The following is a 13,245-nucleotide window of genomic DNA, read 5'->3' as shown; positions in this document are numbered from 1 at the left end:
GAAAGAATACAGATTAACCCACTGACTGAATCTTCTGGGAATTTAGGGAATCTTCAAATTTTCAAAATCCTTGACCTTACAAGTACATTTTTGTCATTAACCCAACACTCATAATTCCTAAATAAAATTCTAAAGCCTCAAGATAATCTTTACTCTTATGTCAGAATGTCTGGGTGAAAGGAGAGAGTCATTTAAATTTATTTTAAGGTAGGGACTTATATGTAAAATGTTAAGATTTTTATGGCTCCTTGGAAAGATAATCTAACATCTTCTTATAACGGCATGGTGATGTATTTAGGGAATGGAGGTGAGAGTAGGGTCAATTTTTGTTTCCCAAGCTGTATCTGAGAAATGTTACTCAAAATTCAATGTACTTTTTTAATACAAAAACTATTTTCACATTCTTAGAATGTTATGCAATTTATTATTCCCTAAAGACTTAACAAACTGCTGGGTTTAACTATATTTCTTAGTATGAAAACTTGATGATTTTTGTGACTAAAATGATGATACAAGTACCACTTACCTACATTTAAGAAGTAAATTCCCTATTCAAATACATTGACATTACAATATTTTTACATCAGCTTGCATAATTCAGTGTTCTTTCCAGAGGATTTCTTTAGCAATCTCTGATTATACTATCCTCATCAAAAGAAAGCACAATTTTTTATTAACCCTGGAGTGTTAGAAATTATTTTGAAGGTAAAACATGAGTGTGTTTACATACCTTTTCCTTATAGAACTAATTAGCTAGGTAATTTAAGTAGCAGATATTGAGAAGTTTTTTTTTTAATACTAAAGAGAATGGCTATTTTATAATATATTATTCAGTAATATTTGTTGTTTCCACAAAAAAAAAACTCTTGAAATAGTGCTTGATTTTCTGAATAAATGCTTTGAGATATGTAGTGTTTAATAGAGAATTTTGATACATTTTTCCCAGGATTAGGTACAAGTAACTTTTAAGAGAGTGAATAATAACAGCCATGACATTTTAGACATTTTAGGGTATTACATTATAATGGGACAGTTTTATTTATCCTGTTTGGTGTCTATTATTGGATTTACACAACTCTATTTATTTTACTCATAATATAGCTGAACTTATTTAAGCCAACTTCTCCCTGCTGTTATGCAAAGGAAAATAGTGAATGTTTCAGAATCACAAAGAGTCAGCAACTGTCCCAGGACATCTTCTACTCAATGCCTTGACCATCAATGAAAATTTTCATTAATATTGTGGCTTTTCATATCCTGAGAGTACAGAAATTGACCTGGCTTAGACGTTTTTCAGATGATCTTTCTTGTTTCAGTGAAAAATTTCAAGTAGGTATTTCATGTTCATATTTTAGGTCCAAAATACTTTGTGTACAATAGATATATCCATGTTAACATTAGTCTTTTTTCTCATTTTACAACAAATTCTTGAATGCACTGGAGACCAGCACATCTCCCCATATATGGATAAGAATAATTAGGTTCCAAAATTATAATATTCCATGATATTTTGGCTTTAGGGACTCTGAAGAACATCTCTTATCTATTTACCCAAACAAACAGGAATAATTGAGAAATAGATTCAGGAGACAAGGAGACGGAGATCAAAATACTTTTATTACTATTGAAAAAGATGCATGGAGAGTAAGGCTCAGGGCTTAAGTTTCCTTTCAAGGGAACTTGTCCCCCAAACTTTCCTGACAAAGGCAGAGTTTGTCATAATATACTGACTACAATTTGGAGAGACAGAACCAAATTGTTTATTCTTTGATGACCGCCAGGTTGTAAAGTATAGACACGAAAATCCCTCAGCCTGGAAAGGAGTGAATAAAAGTAGGCTAATAAAATCTGGTTGTTACTCTAATGGAAATTCCTCCACATGGAGACATGATGAATGAGGGACAACTGACAACTAAAAATTCTGTGTGCAATGACATATGTAACCATATTTTGTCGACTTCAAAATTATTTTACATTAATAAAGTGAGACTAAGAAATGAAAGGCAACTTTCTATACCACATAAAAATGGTCAGATACATATAAGGCAAATAATTATTCGAACAATCATCAGAGTTCCAGCACCATTCTGCCATATTATATAACACACCAGGCATAGAAGGTCACACTTAATGGCAAGAGAGTTGTGTTACCTCAATGCCATTTTACTCTCTGGCCTCGGAGGAGATAGCCTGGAATGTTATTCTTATCATTTAAATTATAGACATGACTTTTTATGGGGTCAGCTGAGGTCATCATTTCATTTTACATAAAACACCAAACAGCTATTAGAAGTTAATGAACTTTCTTTATTAGTGTATTAGGAACATTTAAACCAGTGGTCTAGAGAAAAAGAGCCCTTCATGTCTTATCATAAATTTTGCAGCTCCCCATCAGCTTGATTAATACAGTTTCCAAGCTCTGGAAGAATTTTGGAAGAATTCAAATATATGTGTATATTAGTATTTGTTCGCAGCAAGTTTCATTATTATTTTTGGAAGGAATCATATAATTTTATCCACAATTCCCTATTAACATAAGTTCCTTTTGGTTCTACATAATATGCAATGCTTTAAAAAGTATATGGATCTACATACAGCATGATGGGTATATATGTATATGCATACTCACATAAACACAAACAGCACATGTACAGATATAAGCATATTGTTGTGCAAATGGTGAATATATGTACTTATTTTCTGCACATACCTAAGAACTCTTTTTTTGAACATATGTGTACATTTCTGCTGTCTATATATTTAGGAGTGGAATTGCTGAATCATAAAGACCTTTATGTAAATTACTTTAGTAAATTATGTGAAAGACTTACACAAAGATATTCTTTCAATCAGCAAGGTCTGATAGTTCCAGTCACATTACCCAATTTTCATTACTTACTATTATCAGTCTGATTTTCATTTTATTTATTTGGTGGGCATATTTTGTAACTCACAAAGATTTTAACTTGTTTTTCCTTGTGACAACCTCTTAATACAATTAGATTATCCTCTTTTGTTTTGTTTTTTTGTGTTTTTTTTGACTTTTTTAAATTTAATTTAATTTTTTTTAATTCATTTTTAAAAAAAATATTACATTAAAAAAATACGAGGTCCCATTCAACCCCACCGCCCCCACCCCCCACTTCCCCCACAGCAACACTCTTCCCTATCATCATGACACATCCATTGCACCTGGTAAGTACATCTCTGGGCATCGCTGCACCCCATAGTCAATGGTCCACATCATAGCCCACACTCTCCCACATTCCATCCAGTGGGCCCTGGGGGGATCTACAATGTCCCGTAGTTGTCCGTGAAGCACCACCCAGGACAACTCCACGTCCCGAAAACGCCTCCCCATCTCATCTCTTCCTCCTATTCCCCGTGTGCCTACTCAAATCATTGGTCATATTTTATTGGATTGACGTTTTCATTTGTGTAAGGGATCCTAATGAACCCTTTATCAGATATATGTATTGAAATTGAAAATATCTCCCTACACAGTGGCTTATTTTTATTCTCTTAACGGTGTCTTTAATGAAGTAAAATATACTACGACTTTCTTTATGATTAGTGATTTTTATATCAAGTTTAACTAGTTCCCATCTAACCCATTTCATGAAGATGGTCTCCTATGTTACCCTCTCAAAGATTAAATGTTTATGATTATCTAGAATAGATTTATAGATTTTTATATATGTATAATGTGAGGTAATGACATTTTATTTTTTTTTGTAAAAATGTTGAAATATAAATCAATCATTAAAATGTAATCTGTTTCAATATTTCATTGGTACCTTTTCATAAATCAAGTGACATCATATGTATGTGGATTTTTACGACTTGATTCTCTCTCAGTGATATATGTGTCTATCTTTATGCCACTCTGGTTTAATTTTATAATAATTCTTAATATGTGGTAATATAAATCATCCAACATTGTTTCTCTTATTTAAATCTATCTTAGTGGTTGTTGATTTTCAAATATATTTTTAAATCAGTTTCTCAATTTATTCTCAAATACACCCTAGTGTTTTTAGTGGATTTACATTGCATCTATTAATCAGTTTGCAGAAAGTTGCTAACTTTACAATACTGAACATATTGAATTAATCATTTTCATTATGATATATCTCTTTGTTTTCAGTAATACATACTGCTTTAAATACCTATTTTTTTTCATTCTCTTGTTTTTAACTTTCTGTGCTCTTATATTTTCCTATTGTTCTCAAGTATGATGACATTTTAAAAAAATTTTAGTCTGACAAATTAACAAAAGAAACATCCCAGAATCCTCAGAGAAATGAATGATGGACTAGAGTAGACTTACTGTTATTCTACTATAGACTTATTGTGATTCTAAAAATGGAAGAATTTTTATCACTGATGTGGAGGGAGTGGCTACTGGAGATTCTGAGGAGAGGGAGAGGGAAAAGTAGCTGCAATTTGGGGGCATTTTCAGGACTTGGGAATTGTCCTGTATGACATTGCAATGATATAGGTGATTATGTATCTTGTAATAATTTACAAAACTGTGTGGAAGAGAATGTAAACTACAATGTAAACTATAATCCATGCTTAGTGGCAATGTTCCAACATACGTTCATCAATTGTAACAAATGTACTACGCTAATGAAGGATGTTGTTAATGTGGGAAAATGTGGGAGGGCTAGGGAGTGGGGCATATAGGAATCTCCTATATTTTTATTTTTTTAAATATATTTTTAACTTATTTTTAAAAGATACAAAGACTACATAAAATGTTACAAAAAACATATAGGAGATTCCCATATGTCCCACTTCTGACACCTCCCACTTTTCCCACATAACTTCTTTCATTAGTGTGCTACATTCATTGCAATTGATGAACACATTAGGAACATTACCACACAGCATGGATTATAGTTTACACTCTCTCACACTCCATTCTGCAGGTTATGGCAAGCTATATAATATCCCGTATCTGTCTTTGCATTGTCATTCAGAATAATTCAAATCCCTAAAATGCCCCACTGTCTCCACAGCAATGGTATAATTTCTTCTATTGGTAGAATCACAATAAGTTTATAGTAGAATACGAGTAAGTCCACTCTACTTCATACTTTATTAATCAGTCCTGAGGATTCTGGGATGGTGATGCCCAATCCACATCTAATTGAGAGATGGCTTCAATCCCATATGACTGATATATGGGACTCTCTTGCTTGCAGTTGTAGACTCTCCCGATTTTTTGGTGCTGTTCTCGGTGAGTCCAATGAACTGGAGAGTAGGTGTTAAAACTCTGCTGAGGGTCAGGACTCAGCTTGCACATGTAAAGCTCAGAGATTCAAGTCTCTTGGACATACACCTACCAACTCCAGTTCCAACTATAAGTTCAATGAAAAGGACAGAAGAGGCATGTGTAGAGAAGTCACATCTGAGTCCAAGTCTGTCACACGCAGGAGCACAAACTCCAAAGTAGGGCCCACTGGCAAGACAACAAACTCCAGAGCTATCTGCCATAATTGTAGGACCTGGGTATCTTTGTAACCCTCAGGAACCCCAATATTTGCTGTAGTGTCTACTTTGGCTGCCTATGAGATCCTACTCAGACATGCATAAGTGTTAGCTGTCTGATGAATTTCAGACTCATTTTGAAGTCTCTTAGCTATATAAACTCATTCGTCTTTACCATTTCCCCCTTTTATTCAAGATCTTTTTCCAGGAGCATCACCAGCCAGTGCTTGGTAGTAATCCCTCAGTGACAGGGAAGCTCATCCCCAGGAGTCATGTCCCACGTTGGAGAGAAGGTAATGCTTCTATATGCTGAGTTTGGCTTAGAAAGTGGTGACATTTGTGCAACATGGAGGTTCTCAGGATTGGTGTGAGGTGTCAGTGATATGAGATACATGAGAGGAAGTTCACCCGGGGATACACACAAGGTATATAAATAAGTCCAAATGCTCATGTGGTATTGCCACAGTGGGTAGAGCTTCACACAACAACTGAAAGAATACTGAATTCCCATCCTGGGGAGCTCTGCCACATTCTCTAAAGGAAGAGAAACAATCCATCAAGAATAGGGGCAATGACCAGTGAAGAAGGATGGTCCATTGATGGGCCCTTGATATTGACAACTATGCTTATAACACTTTTGTTCTTGAAATTGCAACTTAGCCTAGTGTTGTAGGGTGCCTAAGAGTTGCCTTCTCCTATATTTTTATGTAACATTTATGTAATTTAAGTATTTAAAAAAAATAAAAAAGTATATTTAAAAAATTCAATGCTGGGAGTTTTACCATCAACATCGAGATGCAAAACATCCCCTGAAAAAGCTTCCCCAGAGATATAGATAATAAAAGACAGGTTCCCACTTGCTTAGAATGCTGAAGGATGGTAGAGACTGGAGAACAACTCTGCAAACATTGAATTGAAGAAAAAGAAAAATCTCAGACAAGAGATACCTCTGGTTGAGTCCCATTTCCCTTCCCCCTCATTCAGCCCTTGTGCCTCCAGATTCACACAGAGGCAGCGCAGTATGGCTCCCTCCAACTGTAGACAGAGACTGAAGACCCATTCCCAGGAGAAAGTTAGAACTCCGTACACATCCCAGTATAGAGGCCTAAGTTCACCAAGATCCAGTGTAGAACACAAGTCACTGAAGAGTGCTGCATACAAAAGGGTACTTACGGTAAAATAAAATAAAAAGGAAGACCACCATAGAAAGACTGGTAAGAACTGTTGTGACCTCACTCAATCCAGTTTTATTTGACTGGACCACCTAAATGCAAAATGGGCTTTTCTGATGTGATTCACATTCCTGAATTAACCCCACTCAGCTCCCTGTGGTGTGAGACCTAATAGGGAGGAAACAGGAAGAAAGTCAGCATCATAGACAAAAAGGGGGTATTAACATGAACTACTGTAAAATAGTACAGGTCTCAGAACGGAGAATAAATTTGACATAGAACAAATTTGACATAGAAAAAAATGAAAAATATGTGGAAACACGTGAACAAACTACACTGACTCTACATGAAATAGAAGACCTCAGCAGACCAGTTACAAGCAAAGATATTGAAAGAGTCATCATAACCTCCCAAGGAAAAAAAGTCCAGAATGAGATGGATTACAGGTGATTTCTACGTATCATTCCATGAAGAAATAATATCAATCCTGCTGAAATTCTTCCAAAAATTAAGGAGGATGGAACACTACTTAACTCATTTTGTAAGTCCAACATCACTATAATTTTAAAGCTAGATAAAGACACTACAAGAAAAGAAAATTACAGACCAATTTCTCTTATGAATATAAATATAAAAATCCTGGGAAGTGGATGTGGCTCAACTGATAGAGTTTCCACCTATCATATGAGAGGACCTGGGTTCAATCCCTGGGTCCTTATGGTGAAAAAAAAGAAGAGAAAGAGTGCCCACATGGTAAGCCAGTGCCCACACAAATGTCCATGTGGTGAACCAGTGCCCTGCAAAAGTGAGTCATGGGGAAAGATGATGACACATCAAAAGAGAGGCAAGGGAAGAATCAAGGTGAAGCACAGCAGAAACCAGGAACGGAGGAGGCGCAATTGACAGGGAAACTCTCTGCCCATCAGAGGTCTCTAGAATTGAATCCCAGTGAATCCTAGAGGAGAGAAAATGAGAAGATAAGGCAACATAGACAGCAAAACAGCAGGATAGGAGGAGAGGAAGGGGGAAATAAATAAATATATAAGTCTTTTAAAAAAAACCTCAACAAATACCAGCAAAGCAAATCCAGGAGAGCATCTGAAGAACTATAGACCTGTTTTATCCCAGGTATGCAAGGGTGGTTCAACATAAGATAATGAATTAATTTAATGTTTCATAGCAACAAAATTAAGGGAAAAACCACATGATCATTTCAATTGATATAGATAGGGCATTTAACAAAATTCAGTGCACTTTTCTTGATAAAAGCACTTAGAAAAATAGGAATAGTAGGAATCTTCCTTAACATAATAAAGGGCATATATGAAAATTCCACAGCTAACATTATATCTAAGGGTGAAAGACTGAAATCTTTCCTCTAAGATCAGGATGCCCATCAAAATTGCAAAGGAAGAAGTAAAACGTTCACTAGTTGCAAAAGACATGATCCTACAGATAGAAAACTTCAAAAACTCTACAACAATGCTTCTAGAGCTAATAAACAAATTGAGCAAATTGTCAGGATACAAGATCGACATTTAAAATCAGAAGTGATTCTATGTATTAATGAACAATCTGAGGAGAACATCAATAAAAAATTCCATTTACAATAGTGACTATAAGAATCAAGCATCCAGTAATACATTTAATTAAGGATGTAAAGGACTTATACACAGAAAACTACAAAACTTTGCTCAAAGAAATCAAAGAAGACCTGAATAAGTGGAAGATCATCCCATGATACTTGTAAGACTAAATATTGTTAAAATGTCAATTTTATCCAAAATGATTCACAGATTCAGTGTAATGCCAATCGAATTTCCCAGAGCAAAGTTTACAGAAACGTTAAAGTCATTTATCAATTTATTTGGAAGGGATGGGGACCCTGAATAGCCAACACTAGCCTGAAAAATATGCACGAAGTTGGAGGACTCACACTTCCTGACTCTAACACTATACAAAGCTACAGTGGTCTAAACACATTGTACTGACACAAGGATATATACGTATATATAACATGGCAAATTGTGGAATTGAATTGAGAGTTCATAAATAGACCCTCACATTTATGGCCAATTGATTTTGACAAGGCTGCCATGTTCATTCAATTGGGAAAAAATAGTGAGAATTATAAATGAAGAATGACTCAAAACTTTCCCTCTAAAATCTGAAACAATACAAGGTTGTCTACTGTTACCACTGTTATTAATCATAATATTGGAAGTTCTAGCCAGAACAATTGCACAAGAAAAAGAAGTGAAAGGCATTCAAATTGGAAGGACAGAAGTAAATCTTTCACTATTTCAAAATGGCATAATCCTAAATATATAGAAATATATAGAATGTTCCCCCAAAATTGAAAACAAATAGAAATAGTAAACTAATTCAGGAAAGTGGTGGGGTAAAAGATCAACACTCAAAAATCAATAGTCTTTTTATACACTAGTAATGAACTTAGGAGAAAACCAAGGAAAATTCCTATTACAATAACAACTAAAATAATAAAATATCCAGGTTTAAATTTAACAAAGTTTACAAAAGACTTGCACTCAGAAAATTACAATACATTGCTCAAAGAAATAAAAGAAGACATAATTAAATGGAAGAGCATTCCATAGTCATGGGTTGGGAGACTAAATTTTGTTAAGCTGTCAATTCTACCCAAGTGATTTACAAATACAATGCAATCTGTATCAAAATTCCAACAGCCTGATTTTCAGAAATGGAAAAGCCAATTATGAAATTTATTGGAAGGATAAGGAGCCCCAATAGGCAAAAACATCTTGAAAATGAACAACAAAGTTGGAAGACTCACACTTCTTGACTTTAAATGCATATTATAAAGCTACAGTGGTCACAACAGCATGGCACTGGCACAAGGATAGATATATTGAACAATGGAATTGAGAGTTCAGAAATAGATCCTCACATCTATGACCGATTTTTGACAAGGTTGCCAAGTTCACTCAATTGAGAAAGAATAGTGTCTTCAAAAATTAGTGCTGGGAGAACTGGATATCCATGTGCAAAAGAATGAAAGAAAGCTCCTTATTCACTTGATATATAAAAATTAACTCAAAATGGATCAAAGCCCTCAGAGCCAGGACTATAAAATTCCTAGAAGACAATGTAGGGAAGCATCTTCAAGACCTTGTAATAGGAAATTATTTCTTAGCTTTTACACGCAGAGCACAAAAATAGATGAATGAGACCTTCTCAAAGCTAACTTTTTTCTTCAAAGGACTTTGTCATAAAAATGAAAAGAGAAGCTATTCAATGTGAGAAAATATTTGGAAACCACATACCCAATAAGGGTTCAATATGCAGAATATATAATGAAATTCTACAACTCAACAATAAAAAACAAATAACCTATTTAAAAAATGGGTAAAAGTCTGACAAATTTCTCCAAGGAGGAAATTCAAATGTCTATAAAACACTTGAAAAGGTGCTTACCATCACTAGCTATTAGGGAAATGCAAATCAAAACCATAATGAGAGATTATTTCATACCTACTAGAATGGCTACTACTGAAAAAAAAAAAAACAGAAAATTACAAGTGTTGGAGAGAATGTGAGGGAATACAAGTCCTCATTCATTGCTCGTGTGATTGTAAAACCATAGCTGCTGCTGTGGAAGACAGTTTGGCAGTTCCTCAGAAAACTCATACAAAATTACTATATGACCCAGCAATCTATCTACTATGTGTATATTCAGAAGAACTAAAAGTAGGGACGTGAACAGACATTTGCACACCGATGTTCATAAAGGAATTATTCATAATTGCCAAAGGAAGGAAAGAACCCAAATATTCCCTAACCAAGGAATGGATAAACAAATGTGATATATACATACAATTGAACATTATTTAGCTGTAAAAGGAAATAAAGTCCTGATGCATGTGATAATGTAGATGAACCTTGAGGACATTAGGCTGAGTGAAATAAACCGGACACAAAAGGGCAAATATTGTATGCAAGTACATTTGTTGAGTTAGAATCTACAATATAGGTTTACCAGGGAAAGATAGAGGGTAGAGAATGGGAGCTGATGCTTAATTTATGCAAAACTTCTATATAGCTTGATTATAAGTGTTTGGAAATGGATAGTGGTGATAGTAAGTGCATTATTGTCAGTGTAATTAAGATCATTTAATTATGTCTGTGATTATGACTGAAAGGGGAAGATTTGGGTTGTGTACATTGTCAGAAGGAAAGAAGATAAAACAGTATTACACAGTGAACTTTCTTTTGGATGATGGAATGGGGTTAATAGAACAGGTATAAGAATGCTCTTTCATTAATTATGTCAAAATTATGACACTATTACAAGGTGCCAATCATAGGGTGGTGTGGCAGTTTCATATTATTTATGAATTCCAAAAGGAAAGATTATGCTTTTAAACTGGTCTTTTCTTCAGGACATAATATCCTTTGATTGTATTAATTTCAAAAGTAATGCTTACTTGATTAAATTAAGATTAGGGCTTTGATTCAGTCATGCCTGTAGGACGCTGAGTCTCTGCCACCTTGGTGGATCCTCACACAGAAAATGACATGACAGAGGAGAGAGCTGAGTTTTTGTCACTGAAGCTGCGGGGAGAGAGCCAAACCTTTTGCCTGATAATTTGCAGTTGGCCTTGTTCAGAGAGCAGGGCAGTTGAGCCCTGAAAGAGATGAGCTCCAGCGAAAGAGACAAGCCTTATGCCAGTATGCCAGATTGGAAGATGCTGAGGCCATGGAGGCTTACAAGAAAGAGGAAGACTAAGTCCTTGCAGAGACTAGCAGCCATGTTGCTCCAACATATGGCAACATTAATTGGTAAGGGAACTAATTTACTGTTTATAGCCTTGTGACTGTCAGCTTCTATCCCAAATAAATATCCTTTTTAAAAAACAAAAGTTTTCTGGTTCTTTCATCAGCACCCCTTTGGCTGACTAATACAGGTGGTATATGAGAAAAAATACACCTAACCCAAACTATGTACTATAGTTAACAGTGTTATTTTAATAGTCTTTCAACATTTGTAATAAAGGAACCACACTAAATATCAACAATAGGGATGCTTATGGGAATGTTATATATTTACATGACTTTTCTGTAAGCTTATAACTTCGCTGATTAAAAAACTAACAATAATTAAAAAGAAAACAAACAATTACATTGTTAAAGAAATCAGACACAAAGAACTACATACTGTATGACTTAATTTATATAAGATATAAATATAAATAAGTCTATAGAGACAGAATTATATTAGTGATTATGTAGAGCTGCAGAAGGATAGAGGGGTTGAAAGGTGATTGCTAAGGGATATGGGTTTTTTTAATTAAGAATGAACAACACTGTGATTATAAAAAAAAGCCATTGATTGTACTATTTGGATGAATTGTATGGAATGTGAATATATCTCAATAAAACACTTTTACAATAAACCCCAAAAAAAGAAAATTGTGCTCTTCTTGAGAAAAAATGCTATAGAAATTCTCATTTCTATGTAGGCAAAACTAGTTGATATCAAACTAACCCATTTGAAAAAGTTTATACACTTTGGAGAAACAGAAAAATGCAATTGTATGAAGATTCTGGAAAGCACTATACATACAGATGAACTTACTCAAGACTTGAGATAATATTGTCATTGTTTGTATGTATGTAAATGTGTTTTAAATGAAGAAACTTATCATATGATTCTGCCCTCATTCTTTTCTGTCCTTTCTATCTATGATCTTCTTGAAATGCTCTGTCTTGTATATAATATTGCCTCTTTCTTTAATACAGTGTATCCTATTTGGAAATAGTCCATCAAAAATTCCAGAGGCCATGCCCCCCTCGTGCTGGCAAAGGAGGATGGCAGGCCATCTCCAGTTTATATGACTATTACTTTTCATAAACACTTTTAGTTCCATGCCTCATCTTTTAGTTCCCTCCAGAGAGGTTGAGTAAAGTATCTAGTTGTAAATTTGAGAGGGGACCTGGACATGAAAAGTTCAGTGTCTCCCCTTTCACCTTCTTCTTGAATCTAGCGGCCATTTAATGCACACTTTATAGTGCTTGCCTCTCATGGTCTGTATTTCATAGACACACTAGTATCGTTTGGAGAAGTCTGAGGTTGTACAACTCTGCCAAGTGACTGAATGGGTAAGAGCAATTTTAAAATTTATTGTTAAGAAATCCATTGTTGTAAAGACAAGGCCATCTTTGAATTCCTAAAAAAAAAAAATCCACTATTTCGCTATTATTATGACCATTTACATATATGTTTGAAATTTCCACTTCTGGAGTAATACTACCAAATTTACCACCTTTTGCCATTATTAACTATGCAAAAGATAAAATATGTGGATAATTTCTTTATAGACATTGAACAAAGTAATATAAATATTATAATTGTTGAAAATGCTCAGTGAAAGATAAACACACAAAAATAGTTTCACAGTTATCCATGGAACTTTCCAAATAAAGGAAAAATAAAGTGAGGTCTGGTCTGTGGTATGCTTGTGGTTTGAAGGTGTATATACTCCATTAAACCTAATCCATTCCTGTGGTTGTTAATGACCTGAAGCAATACCTTTTG

Source organism: Dasypus novemcinctus, chromosome 1, assembly GCF_030445035.2.
Source record: "Dasypus novemcinctus isolate mDasNov1 chromosome 1, mDasNov1.1.hap2, whole genome shotgun sequence".
Classification (NCBI taxonomy): Eukaryota; Metazoa; Chordata; class Mammalia; order Cingulata; family Dasypodidae; genus Dasypus; species Dasypus novemcinctus.
Note: the sequence above shows the minus strand (reverse complement) of the source record.